At 42.4% G+C, this 12363-nt stretch overlaps 2 non-coding genes across 2 annotated transcripts; both read left to right on the top strand.

The window, feature by feature from the left end:
* Positions 1 to 5407: 5407 nt before the first annotated feature.
* Trnaq-uug lies at positions 5408 to 5479 on the top strand. Its single transcript has one exon. It is a non-coding gene; the product is annotated as a tRNA-Gln (tRNA).
* A 1112-nt stretch (positions 5480 to 6591) lies between these two features.
* Trnaq-cug lies at positions 6592 to 6663 on the top strand. The gene has a single exon. It is a non-coding gene; the product is annotated as a tRNA-Gln (tRNA).
* The last annotated feature ends 5700 nt before the right edge of the window (positions 6664 to 12363 follow it).

Raw genomic sequence — 12363 nt, 5'->3', positions numbered from 1 at the left:
TATGGAGCACGTGTCACATTATACTTCATGCAACTTTATGTGTGGCCTTTTTCTTTCTTTCTTTTTTGTTGTTTAACGACGCTATAAGTAGCTTTACTAGAAATCATAACGACAAATAACAGGACGATTCATGGAAATGTTGGAAATGATTTGGAGAGAAGTGGTCGTGGCCAGAATAGAGGTACTATTCCAGCAGTTGCTTTGAAGGGACTGAGGAAAACCACTAAATACATCAGGACAGCCTGTGTGCTGTTCGAGATTCGAACCGAGCGCCTCACGTATACGAATCCGGAGCGTTACAGCTACGTCAACCCATTTTGTCCTTCTTATTCGTTTATGTGCATGTTATTTCGACTGCTGGCATTTTTCGATGTCTTTCGGAGGCAAGTTATACCCCCCCCCCCAGGTGGGAAGCCCAGTTTAGAAAGCACTAATTTAAAGGGTTAACAGCAACTTTTAGAAATATTACAATTATTTACAGTCAACATATAGTGTCAGCACACACGAGGAGACGTACTACCTGGTCTTTGTTAATGTCAAAAGGGTTAAAAATAGTATAGCTGTCTCTGGAACAGATCATGAAGGCCCATAAAGTTGTGAGACATTGAGGCGCCCACAATTTACCAAGACAATCGGCTCATAGATGGCGGTGAGGTTTTTAGCCTTACGCGCCGGTCGACCACCCTTTACCCCCAGGAAGATTCCTGGTACTCATTTCTGTTAGAGGCTGAGTCGACCCCAGGGCCATAATGCGGCTGGAAATATTAGGCCAATTGAAAAATCCAATGACCTCATCGGAATTTGAACCCGCTACATTCCGGCTTGTAGCATAGTGACTCAACCAAGTGCGTTACCGCGTGCCCCTTGTTAATGTCAAAAGGGGCAATAAACTGCAATAATGTAATGTTGTTTGTTTCAAATTGGAGGTGTAGAAATTGACAAAAATTTTATGAGGAATAACACGCCTGATCTATTTGTTTAGAAGCTGATTTTAAGAACAGGCACCGAAATTTTTATTCATCCTGTAAAGTATCTTGTTACGTGACGTGTTGTGCCTCTAATTGAACCATTACTGGCGCCGACTGTTCAAAAACCGGCGGAAACAGACGAAGAGAATGATAGGCAGACAAACAAAAGAATCCACATACAGAATATTCCTCGAAGTCAGCTGATTTGAGAAATAATGATTAGCAGGTTTCGAACAAGAAGGGCATTACTCCAAATATTCGAAGAAGAAAAAAAAATTCCCATTTCATTTACTAAGCAACGTTGAAAGTTTTTGGTGGGTTAATCATAGGTCATTTAACGGTATTTTATCAACTTGCGAAGGTTATATCTAGCTTTGAAAAGTGTGAATGGATGGACGCAGGCCGGATACTTGAAAGAATATGAAAGGAAGTGACGGTGGTCTGTTTTAAGGTAATATTCAGGGATTTACCTGGAGGGACAGACTAAAACCACGGAAACATTAGAATAAGTGATGTCAACGACGGGATTCGAACCGAAAACCTCCATCCCTAATATTAAGTCAGAAGCGTTAACATGGAGCTGAGTCCTTCTTGAGAAGCCGTCAGTCGCTCAGCTACTCAAGTATTTCACATTTTCTGGAACTCAAAGGTTCATTACTGTGTTCACAAGAGGCAGTCACTGGTCCCAATTCTGGGCCAGATGGATCCAGTCCATATTACCCCGTTTCTATAAGATCCGTTTTAATATTATCCTCCCGCCTACGTCGGTGAAAAGTTTTCATGCGAATATATAGTGTCCATAGCAGTTAACTTGCAACATACTTTTTTCCAGTATTCACGTCAAACTCATTTATTTTGCCTCTGCTGGGAGTCGAAAACTGGTCTTCTACGTTCCGGGCCAGTCAATTTGATGTCTGAATTTACCTTTTAATGCATTTTTAATATGAATATTCACAAATCATTCTTTATCTTCTGTAAGTCAGTNCGATAAATGTGCTGCGAAGAGTTCCGCTTTTTCTTTATCGCTACGAGCCCATCGATCTGGACGACCATCTATCTGGATTTTTAAAGGCGATACAGGAACTATAGGTTTCTTAGTTGACTTCACCGGTGTCCAAATGGAGTTGTCGTAGCGATTGAGGTTTCAGAGGAAATGGAATGAAGATTGACAAGGGAAACCGAAGTACTCGGAGAAAACTTGCCCCAGCTCCACTTTGTCCACCACAAATCCCACTTGACAAGACCCGGGATCGAACCCGGGCCGCCGCGGTGGGAAGTCAGCGAGTAACCGCTTGAGCTATGGCGCGGCCTACTTGTTACATTACATATAATCGAGCCTGAAGACGAAGGCAGTGCGTACCGTCTAAACGTCGGTAAACTTCTATCGGGCTACTAGTCGTCAGATTCCAGAATATATCGCTCACTATTAATGCAGTGAAAACTTCATGTGTAACGTTCCGTGTATGTTGGTCTCCTGCATTTTTATGAAAATAGAGTTAAATCATTTTTGCGCTAAACACATCGATTGTAGGAGCAGATAGAAGGTTACCTTAGCCGCGTGTAATTGGTTCTTTGAAAGCGTTCTTTTACATCATTTCGACATGTGTACGTTGCGAGAAAAATCACTATCTTGTGGTATAGGCATGATTCACGGCGGTGTATATTCACCGAAAAAAAAAAACAAATACACTCTTTTGTGTGAAATTTGTTCTAAAACAATTCTAAAGAAGACCGTATTGTCCGCAACTCTGTATTCTCAATGCTAGAATGGTACTTTCGTTAATCAGTTAGCCAGACTTTCATTTATGCATTCAACTATTTGGTCAGTTAATTAATTTGTGGATAACTCAGTCGGTGTAGCGACAGGCCACGAGCTTGATAGCCGGGGTTCGGTTCCCGGCAGGGCTAAGAGATTTTTCTCTATTTCACAGCGTCCAGACGAACTCTGGGGCCCACCCAGACTCCCAGCCAATGGGCACTTGGAATATTTTTCCTGGAGTAAAGCGACCGGGCCGGTCACGGTAGCCGAGCGGTCTAAAGCATGCACTGTCTTCCCTCGCTCGGCAGCCGGGATCGTGGATTCGAGTCCCACTCAGGGCATGGATGTTTGTGTGCGTTTTTCTGTGTTTGTGTACAGGTAGATGCCTTGCGACGAGCTGATCACCCGCCCAAGGAGTCCTACCGAATGTGTAAGATCTAGAAAAACCGAAGTGAACGGAGAAGTTCATGGAGGTAGGCCTAGGCCCACTGGGGCTGTAGTGCCAAGGAAAAAAAAAAGCGACCGGGGCGTGAAGTCGACCACTCACCTCCCGGTAGTGCAGAGGACAAGTGTTATGTTTCCAATCCCCAGTACGTCTTCATGGCGTTGTGCTTAATTAATTAAGCACAGGGATAAACTTACCTTTACTCAGTTGATGTGTCAGGCATTTAGTTGCCTAGTTAGTAAGTTATACACATTCAGTTCGTGAACCACTCAGTCAATATGGAAAGTGTTGGTTACAGTGTAACGATTGTGTCATGACCGCTGAGTTACACGTACAAGGAAGTACTGTAGGGCGTAGTGGGGGACACTTTGCGTCAGAAGGAAACATTTTGCAGAGCACAATTCATTTGAATTTGAGGTTATCACTGCGGTTTTCTGGGTTCTAACGGAATGTACGAGGGAGAGTCAGTAAATAGGTCACAAATAGCGATAAAACGTAAAAAAAAAAAGAGATTCGAAACTGCGAAAAGTATTTATTTCTCGACATAACCACCACCAACATTGATACATTTGTCCCTTCGCTTTATCAGCGCGCCGAAACCCGCAGCATAGAAGTCTGTTGACTATTGTCTCAGTCACTTCCGCAACTCCGTTTCAACCTCTTCGACATCAGCGAAATATTTGCCACCAAGGTGGTTTTCTAGCGGACCGAACAGATGGTAGTCACTAGGGACCAAGTCCAGACTGTGAGGCGAATGTTCAAGAAGTTGCCACTGCAGTTCTTGAATTCTCCTCTGGGGTTCTCGGGCTGTATGGTGTCTGGCGTTGTCATGATGAAGCAGTACCCCTCTTGCCAGTTGCCTGGACGTTTTCTGCTAATTGTATCCCAAAAGTTCAAGAGAACTTAACAATACGATACAGAATTCACATTTTCACCACACTTCTGAGAATGGGCTAACAGTACTCCCTAAGAATCCCAAAGCACGGTAAGCATAACCTTTCCAGCTGATGGCGTAACCTTAAACTGTCGGGTTGAAGTTGAACTGGGATGTTTGCATTGCATTGGAGCACCCTTTGAATTGGGTTTGTAGTGATGCACCCATGATTCGTCCTCAGTAACAATCCTGTTAAGCCTATCTTCTCCTTCATCTGCATACCGCAAGAGATGTTGCAAGAACAGACCAATTCGGTTCTTCATTTTTTTCCCGATCCTTCAGTTCTCTGGGCGCCCGCTGTGCGCACACTTTCCAAAATTTCAAATGATCATTTTAGATCATGAATATGGAAAAAGCTATGTCCGAAACGTCGGACTCCCTTCGAAATACATGGTGAAACAACCCAGAAGACCTACCTCATCGACATTCACTTAGTCAGAGTCCTGATCGAGTAAATCATCCTTTTATGCCCCAACCTTTGATAATAGACTGGACCAAATCCATTGCGCATTCACGGTCAGGTGCAGAAAGTGTAACAGTACATGTCATATCTCGCATAATTCCGTAACCTTCATTATTCTGTGTAGAAACCGTTTGGTAATATGTAAAACATGGAGCCAGTATGAATCACGCATAATTTGAATCATACTGCAAGTGAAACTCACTTACAGTTTAAGTTTCAAACTTGGTATTTTCTCCTAGTCGAGAATGACTCAGGTGAAATTGGAAACTAGGTTAACAGCGACTGATTAAGCCCGTGCGTAATTCTTCGCCGGTCATTGCTGATAACATGAAGCTGCTCTCTGACATCACCGTTCCGCTTCCCCCCCCCCCGGCACTGTTTAGGGTGGCGTTACCACTAAATGGGATAATTCCTATGTAGGTGAAGTATTACGTGTTATTATATTTAACACTAAATATGCCAAGTACCGAAAATTTCGACAATTTTCCTTTTTAAATTCGTGTATATACAAAAAGGCCTAGGAAATGCCCATTCGGCCCTCTCTAACACATTCTTATAAACATCTTATTCTATCAGAGGTCACCCCGAGATATCTGAACATCTCGTACTGAAGGGGTTGAAGTATTTTCGGGCTGGCATCAGATTCGGTGTGATGTTTCGGAGGCTTTCGCTGTCTCCATCATCAGGAATTGATATGATGAGAGTTGTGGTCACACTGAACTGCTCTCCGTCACGGATCGCGTGTGGAAATATCCGTCGGTCATGAGTTCATTCTGCTTGTATTTGGTCCTACAGTATGACGTTCAAATCACATTCATTAGGAGGCCTTTATTGTCCTGGTCCCATGGTGTAATGGTTAGCACTCTGGACTTTGAATCCAGCGATCCGAGTTCAAATCTCGGTGGGTCCTTACTTGATAATTTTATAATATTTTCGAGGAGTCTGAAAGTTTATGAAGATGGTGCATAACGTTCTTTTGATTAATATTTTAAGCAGCTTCGATCTTTTCAGATTTTTAAACTTCCTGACGTTTCGGGAACTGATTTCGTTAGCTTTATTTCAGGTGATAGGATACAGTAAGGAATCCTACGCCGTTTTTCGTGAGTTTTCTCAGTTATTGCTAGATAAGGACTGTTTACTTCGTAATCATTACTAATATGATGTATTGTGTGATGTCTGAATTTCATAAGGCGTCGTTAACTAAACCAACAGGAGAAAAACGAGTGAATAAACAAGGGAACTATGAAGGTACAGTCTTCTGAGTGTAATTCGGAAAAAACGTTTGTATCGGAGAAACATATCTCCCTGAAGATGGAGGCGATATGTTTTCCGAAATGTCGGGCTCTCTCCGAACTATACAATGTTGCAGCTTGCTTACCGCATTCAGATCCTTAGATCCAAGAAGGATATTATGATTTTAAATGCAGTGAAATATTAATAATTTTCCCATCGAGCACTACAATATTAGGATTGCAGTTTTCTAGCACGTGCCGCCTATAATCTGGTAGATTACACGGTGTTAAGCCTCTTGGTAGAGTTAATCCAAGTTTTAAGATTATATCTTTGACAAGGATCCAATTGTGTAGGATTCCTTACTTTATTTTGTCGAGCTGAAAAGACAAGATCAGTTCGAAAACATTATGCCTTTAGAGTGGTCAAATCAAGTAGGATAAGATGGGTGAGAATTGTATACAAAGCCTTTTTTTAATCTGAATGCAACAGACCATTAACAAAAAGTAATCGGATGGGAAGATAATATTAAAACGGATCTTAAAGAAATAGGATTGGAGGATGTAGAATGTATTTATCTGGCTCAGGATAGGGGCCAGTGGAGAGCTCTCGTGAACATGGTAGTCTGGAAAATTTTTAGTAGCTGAGCAACTATTAGCTTCTGAAGTAGAACTAGCTTCCATGGGGATGGTTAGTTAAGTATTAAAGGAAATGCGACGATGAATATATCCAAAATATCATACAGAGAGAATATTTACGTGAAGGTCGTGAAATGTATGATTGTTGTTTCGTGGTCCCATGGTGTAATGGTTAGCATTCTGGACTCTGAATCCAGCGATCCGAGTTCAAATCTCGGTGGGACCTTAAAGAATTTTCTTTTATATATATTATTTATTTATTTACTTCGTCGTATAAGCTACAAGCTCAAACACCAGTGATTGAAACAGTGAAATGTTGGATTGGGGAAGAATAATTATGAACCCTCTGAATTATAAGTATGCTACAGTTAAGATTACAATCTTCTTGGATATGATGCCGTGCATTATGGTGGATATTTACCAATGGTCCCTGTTTAATTTTAATTTTCTGGCCATTTTATGATGCGGCCAACATACAGATTGTAGAGCGTCCAATATTAGGACGGTTGATGAATTGTAAAGGATTTGGAAGAAGTGATAATGGCCTAATTGATGTACTATCACGATATAGAGGGGCTGAAGAAAACCATTAGAAAAACCGAGTCTGAATAACCGTGTCAAGGCCGAGATTCGAACGAAAAACCTCCAGAATACAAATCTAAAGCATTATAACTACGCCAACTTAATGTCTCTAATAATTTCTCACTGAAATTTCAAAGGGCTGTATGCTGGCAAACAGGGCTATAAAACCAGAATAAATTTTCCGTGCTGTTAGAGATACACATCAATACGAGATCCTTCCATTGCAGGTTGTGAAGACCGGCGGTTGTGTTTCGCTGGCCTATAGTCGGCCGTTAGGCGGCAAATGAGGCAGACAGACCGCGCGATGTTCACATCTGACAGACCGGACATAATCGCTGGCAATAGAGCGTCGCCATTACAGTCTCCGCTTCACAGGAATTATGGGTCCGTTGTAACTGTCGAGGGCAGTTTCGAGTCGTCAAGCCACACTATGGCTGACAATCGCACTGGCCTCTCGGTTGCGAGTATGGCATAAAGTAGCGGGGCAGTGGCTGTAGTTGTCTTTCAGAAAGGTAGGACAGTGACGCACCGTATCTAAGTCGCTACAATCCTTATCTCAGTGGATCCGACCAGATCCATGGCGCATTCTATTGAGGGCAGCCAGGTATAGAAACATGGCGCGCAAGGCTGACAACCTTACCGCCATCTATGAGCCGATTATCTACAAATGTGGGAGCCTCGACGTCTCACAACCTTATGGACCTCCACGGCCTGTTACAGGGATAGCTTTACTTACTCTTTGTTCCCCTCTTTTCTTCAGTTTCTCTTCGTCTGATTCTTTGTATTCTTTCTTTCTCTGTCCCTCTTACTACTGCATGTTTCTTTCATGTCTTATTTGTCTGTATTTTCCCTTCAGATGCCTCTTTCTTTATCTTTTCTTCGTTCTTTCTTTGTTTTGACCGCCTCTGTGGTCTAGTGGTCAGAGTTCCTGCCTACAGATCCAGAGGTTCCGTGTTCAATTCCCGGCGCTACCAAATTTTCTGAGAAGTAGTGGGTCTGGAACGGGGTCCACCCAGCCTCGTGAGGATAATCGAGAAGCTATTTCAAGGAAATAGCGTCTCCGGTCTAGAAAACAGAGATTAACGGACGTGGGGGATTCGTTGCGCTGACCACGACACACTCTCTATCCGCTAAAGTTGTCAGTACTTCGCTGACAAGTGGCGGTATAGTTCGCTTGCGGACTAAAGCCACAGAGTTTCTATTTTCTTTAATTTCATTAGCTTATTTATGTCGTTTTCATTCTACCTCTGTCAGGACTTCATTGCTAATAAAGCTGATATCCACATTTTGTGTCGCGTAACAGTTACTAGAACACAGCCATTTTTGGTTAAATTTCGGTGTGAATTGCTTCCAGCACAGAGACTGTATCTGATTTGAAAGCATTTACTGTACTGTGAGCGAGCAGGTTAGTGGAACGGTCATCCTTTACCTGATCGGGAGGTACTGCGTTCGAATCTTGGCAGGGACGCCAGACACTCTGACTGCAGGTCTTCCTTACTTTCATGAATCCTCCAAGGGAATATTCCAAAATAGTGTCTCGATTACGCAACGACCTCTTCCTTCCAGATCCTTTCCAATTCATCATTATTGACTAATCAACCTACTATTCAAAGCTATATAAACTGAGATACTGTCAGCGTGGCTAAATAAACTTAAAAAAATATATACATTGTGGATAGCAAAAACAAAACTACAAACTCCTTGGCCTGTAGTCCGCAAGCGAACTATACCGACCGAGCGACCGCCGCTTGTCGGTGTAGTTAGTGCCAACTTTTGCAGATAGAGGGTGTCGCATGGTCAGGGCAGCTATTCCCCATGGCCGTTACTTTCGGTTTTCTAGACCGGAGCCGCTATTTTCTTGAAATAGCTCATCAATTATCCTCACGAGGCTGAGTGGACCCCGTTCCAGACCCAATACTTCTCAGAAAATCTGGTAGCGCCGGGAATCGAACCCGAACCTCTGGATCTGTAGGCAGGAACTCTTACCACTAGATCACAGAGGCGGTCATACATTGTGGATAACAAATACTAAATTCTATCGAAATCGGTCAAGTGATTTTTGGCGATATAATGTGCAGATATAGCTGAGAAGAACTTCACACTCGTTATTACGTCCATTTTATGCTCTTTGTTCAGATGTGAATGCGTAAATATGACAACACGGTTACTTTAATAACATCGGTGACGTCACCTGTAAGCAACTTGCTGGCCTACTTGAAACCTGGAAACAAAGACTTGTTCCTCATCCGCGTGGTTGCTGAGATGTCAGAATTGGATTGACCCAAGAGGGTGAAGATGGCATTGCGGGGGGGGGGCTGACCACATCGTCATTCTGTTAGGGGAAGAGGGCTCCTAATTGATTTATCAGGTGGAAGTCACCAGCGAAACACAGCATGGAACTGATGTTAATGTAAGACAGGTATATATGCTGTGTAAGATTTGAGGCTTTCACGGCGGTGACTATGAAGAAAGCAGTCTTTTGAGATTTGGCACCGTGTATATGTGATGTTAACCGACGTTTCGGAGTGACGTATCGCCTCCATCTTCAGGATAGAAGAAAAATATAAGAAATCTGCAAGCGAAGAGACCGTGAGAACCGGTAAAAGCAGATGGAGGCGATACGTTCCTCCGAAACATCGGTTAACACCACATATACACGGTGCCAAATCCCAAAAGACTGCTTGCTTCAGGTATATATGCTTCTTACAGCTTTTGCCATGTCTCGCCAAGTGTGTTGACGTAGTGGTAATATTTGAGACCTATATTCGCGCGAGGTGCTCGGTTCAAATCTCGAACGTGGCACCCGTTATCCTGACAGATATTTTAGTAGTCTTTCCGGACAAATTGCGGGATACATCGATTAGGTCACAACCATTTCCTTCCAGATCCTCTCTAATTAATTATTCACCAGTCGTCTTCTGTCTCTCGTTCTATAATTCTTCCTTCCTTTTTCTTTGCCTCCTCTGCTTCTATATTCTTGTATTTATTTATGCGAGATTGTGACGTTCCAGTCACTTACAGTGCATGGTTTTATTGCTTGGAGGAGAAGCACAGTATTTGTATATGTTTAGTAAAAGGTAACGGGCCGTGGAGGCCCATAGGATTGTGAGACTTCGAGGCTCCCACGTTTTATAGACAGTCAGCTCAGAAATGGCCGTGAAGTTGTTAGCCTTACGCGCCGGCAGCCCTTTACCCCCCCTGGAAGATTGCCGGTACTCATTTTAGAGGCTGAGTCGACCCCAGGGGCCATAGTGCGGCTAGAAGGATTAGGTCAATTGAAAAGTCCAATGACCTCATCAGGAATCGAGTGCGCGACCCTCCGGCTTGTAGCATAGTGCCTCAACCAACTACGACACAGCGTGCCCCCACCCCCCATGATAAACTATATAGAGTAAGAATAACAAATGAAAGTAAATCCCTATAAGCAGAAATGTGTCTTATGAGGAATGCAGGGCGAAGAATTTTGGATCCTAAAATTAATTAAGAAATTTTGGGAGAACGTGTCCAGTGGGGTCCGGAGGCTATTTCCCGGAAGGAAAAGAGGCGTGGCATGAAACTGACCACTCATCTCCCTCTAGTTCTTAGATTAAGAATGTGTGGAGCTGTACGTAGATTTCCCCATACGGCTTCATGACGTTGTGCTTACTGTACAGGTCTATCCCACAAATAAAATAATATATAGAACAGTCTAGAATAAATTGGATAACAGCATACTGACAAAATGAGCTCTGATAAGTTTCCAAAGAAATTTCTTGGAAAATATAAACCAAGAAGAGAAAGATATTTGGGAAGATCCTGAAACGATGGAAGGACTGTGTTTTGAAATATACATAACGGATCTCAATATACTTGGGATTGAAGAACAATGATTATTCCTGCGATTAAACTAAAGAAAATGGCATTTTTGTGACATGCAGTACGTACTTCGTGAGAAATGTATATTGGAAAACCTGAAATGTAGAGATGCATAAGTAGACGGAAAGTTAATACAAAACATGATGTTAAAAGAGATACGGTGAGAAATGGATTTATTTCATCTGGCTTAGGATAGATTTCGCTGCCGGGCTTTTATGAACACGCTAATTAACTCTTTCTGTTGTGCAACAGGCGCGGAATTTCGTGAACAGTTGAGCCACTGTTAACTTCTCAAGATATACATCCTGTTACATAGAGATAGAGGACTTAAGTAGCCGTATTCATAATTCCAGATCTGCTGCCGTTAGCAGTTTATTCGCAGCTAAAGTCTGCCTGCTGCCTGAAGAAGGGTAAGCCATACGTTTTGTACGTGGCCTGGTCACTGTAGGGCATACCCCGACAGCGCAGGTGTAAGTGAGAGTGAATACTGAAACTGTGCTGAACACAGAATATAGCAACTTTGTAAATGGTCTAGGTCACTGAAGATGACGAACCCTCGTTTGCATTGTAGATGGAGTACATAGTACTTTTTCAGTCACACGCAACTTCAAGACGCGCTGTGCCATTCTAGCAAATGACATACTTAGCATACAACAATGTTGTACCTACATTGTACATGTGAGAAATTGGAGACATCTATTGTTCTTTTTAGAGAATTAATGCTAGTTCCTTATGCCACTGTTGTCGAAACGCAGGGCTGGTGATAAGATGAACAGGGCGCTGGCATGGTGACCGGACAACAATGGAGAACTGAACAGAGGCAAGAGAATCTTTTTATGAGTGTCCGTGCTTCTACGCGAGCGTAAATCTTTCATAGTAGCAACTCACGGCAGGTTCCTGCAACTAATCTGAGTACTATTTCTTGTGATTATTTCACGTAAAACAATAAAAGTATGACACAGTTAACTCTCAGAGATATTTTAGACAATTGTTATCTTACGTAAATCAGTTCTATGAATTTGGGTTAATATTGTTTTATTTAGATCACGGCTAATGCCAACTTTATCTTATCTTAACTTTGTAAATAATTCTTACCTTGTTAAATTATATCTCTGTTCTGAGTCGTTGATGATGATAAACTGATAAACACTGAAGGAAATTTCAAAACCGGAATCTTGTACACGTTGCGAAATGCATCGTCAGGGAAAGCCAAACGTTCCGTGGAGACTGGTCAAGCGCTGGAAATAGCTGTTAAGGAAATTATCACATTTTTATTACACTTACCCACCCTACTCTGACACTGAAGATGGGGGCAGCATATTCCACCGAAACACCAATGTTACATTCTCACGATACCAACACTCAACATTAGAATGTAATGTTGATGTAGGAAGCAACATTTAGGACATATTGGATAATATTAAACTGAAACTTATAAAATATTTTATTTTGGGGGGGGGGATTTTGCTCAGCTTAGTTAATTGAGGCA

The sequence above is a fragment of the Cryptotermes secundus genome, unplaced genomic scaffold, assembly GCF_002891405.2.
Source record: "Cryptotermes secundus unplaced genomic scaffold, Csec_1.0 scaffold300, whole genome shotgun sequence".
Taxonomy (NCBI): domain Eukaryota; kingdom Metazoa; phylum Arthropoda; class Insecta; order Blattodea; family Kalotermitidae; genus Cryptotermes; species Cryptotermes secundus.
Note: the sequence above shows the minus strand (reverse complement) of the source record. Positions and strands in the feature narration are given on the sequence as shown.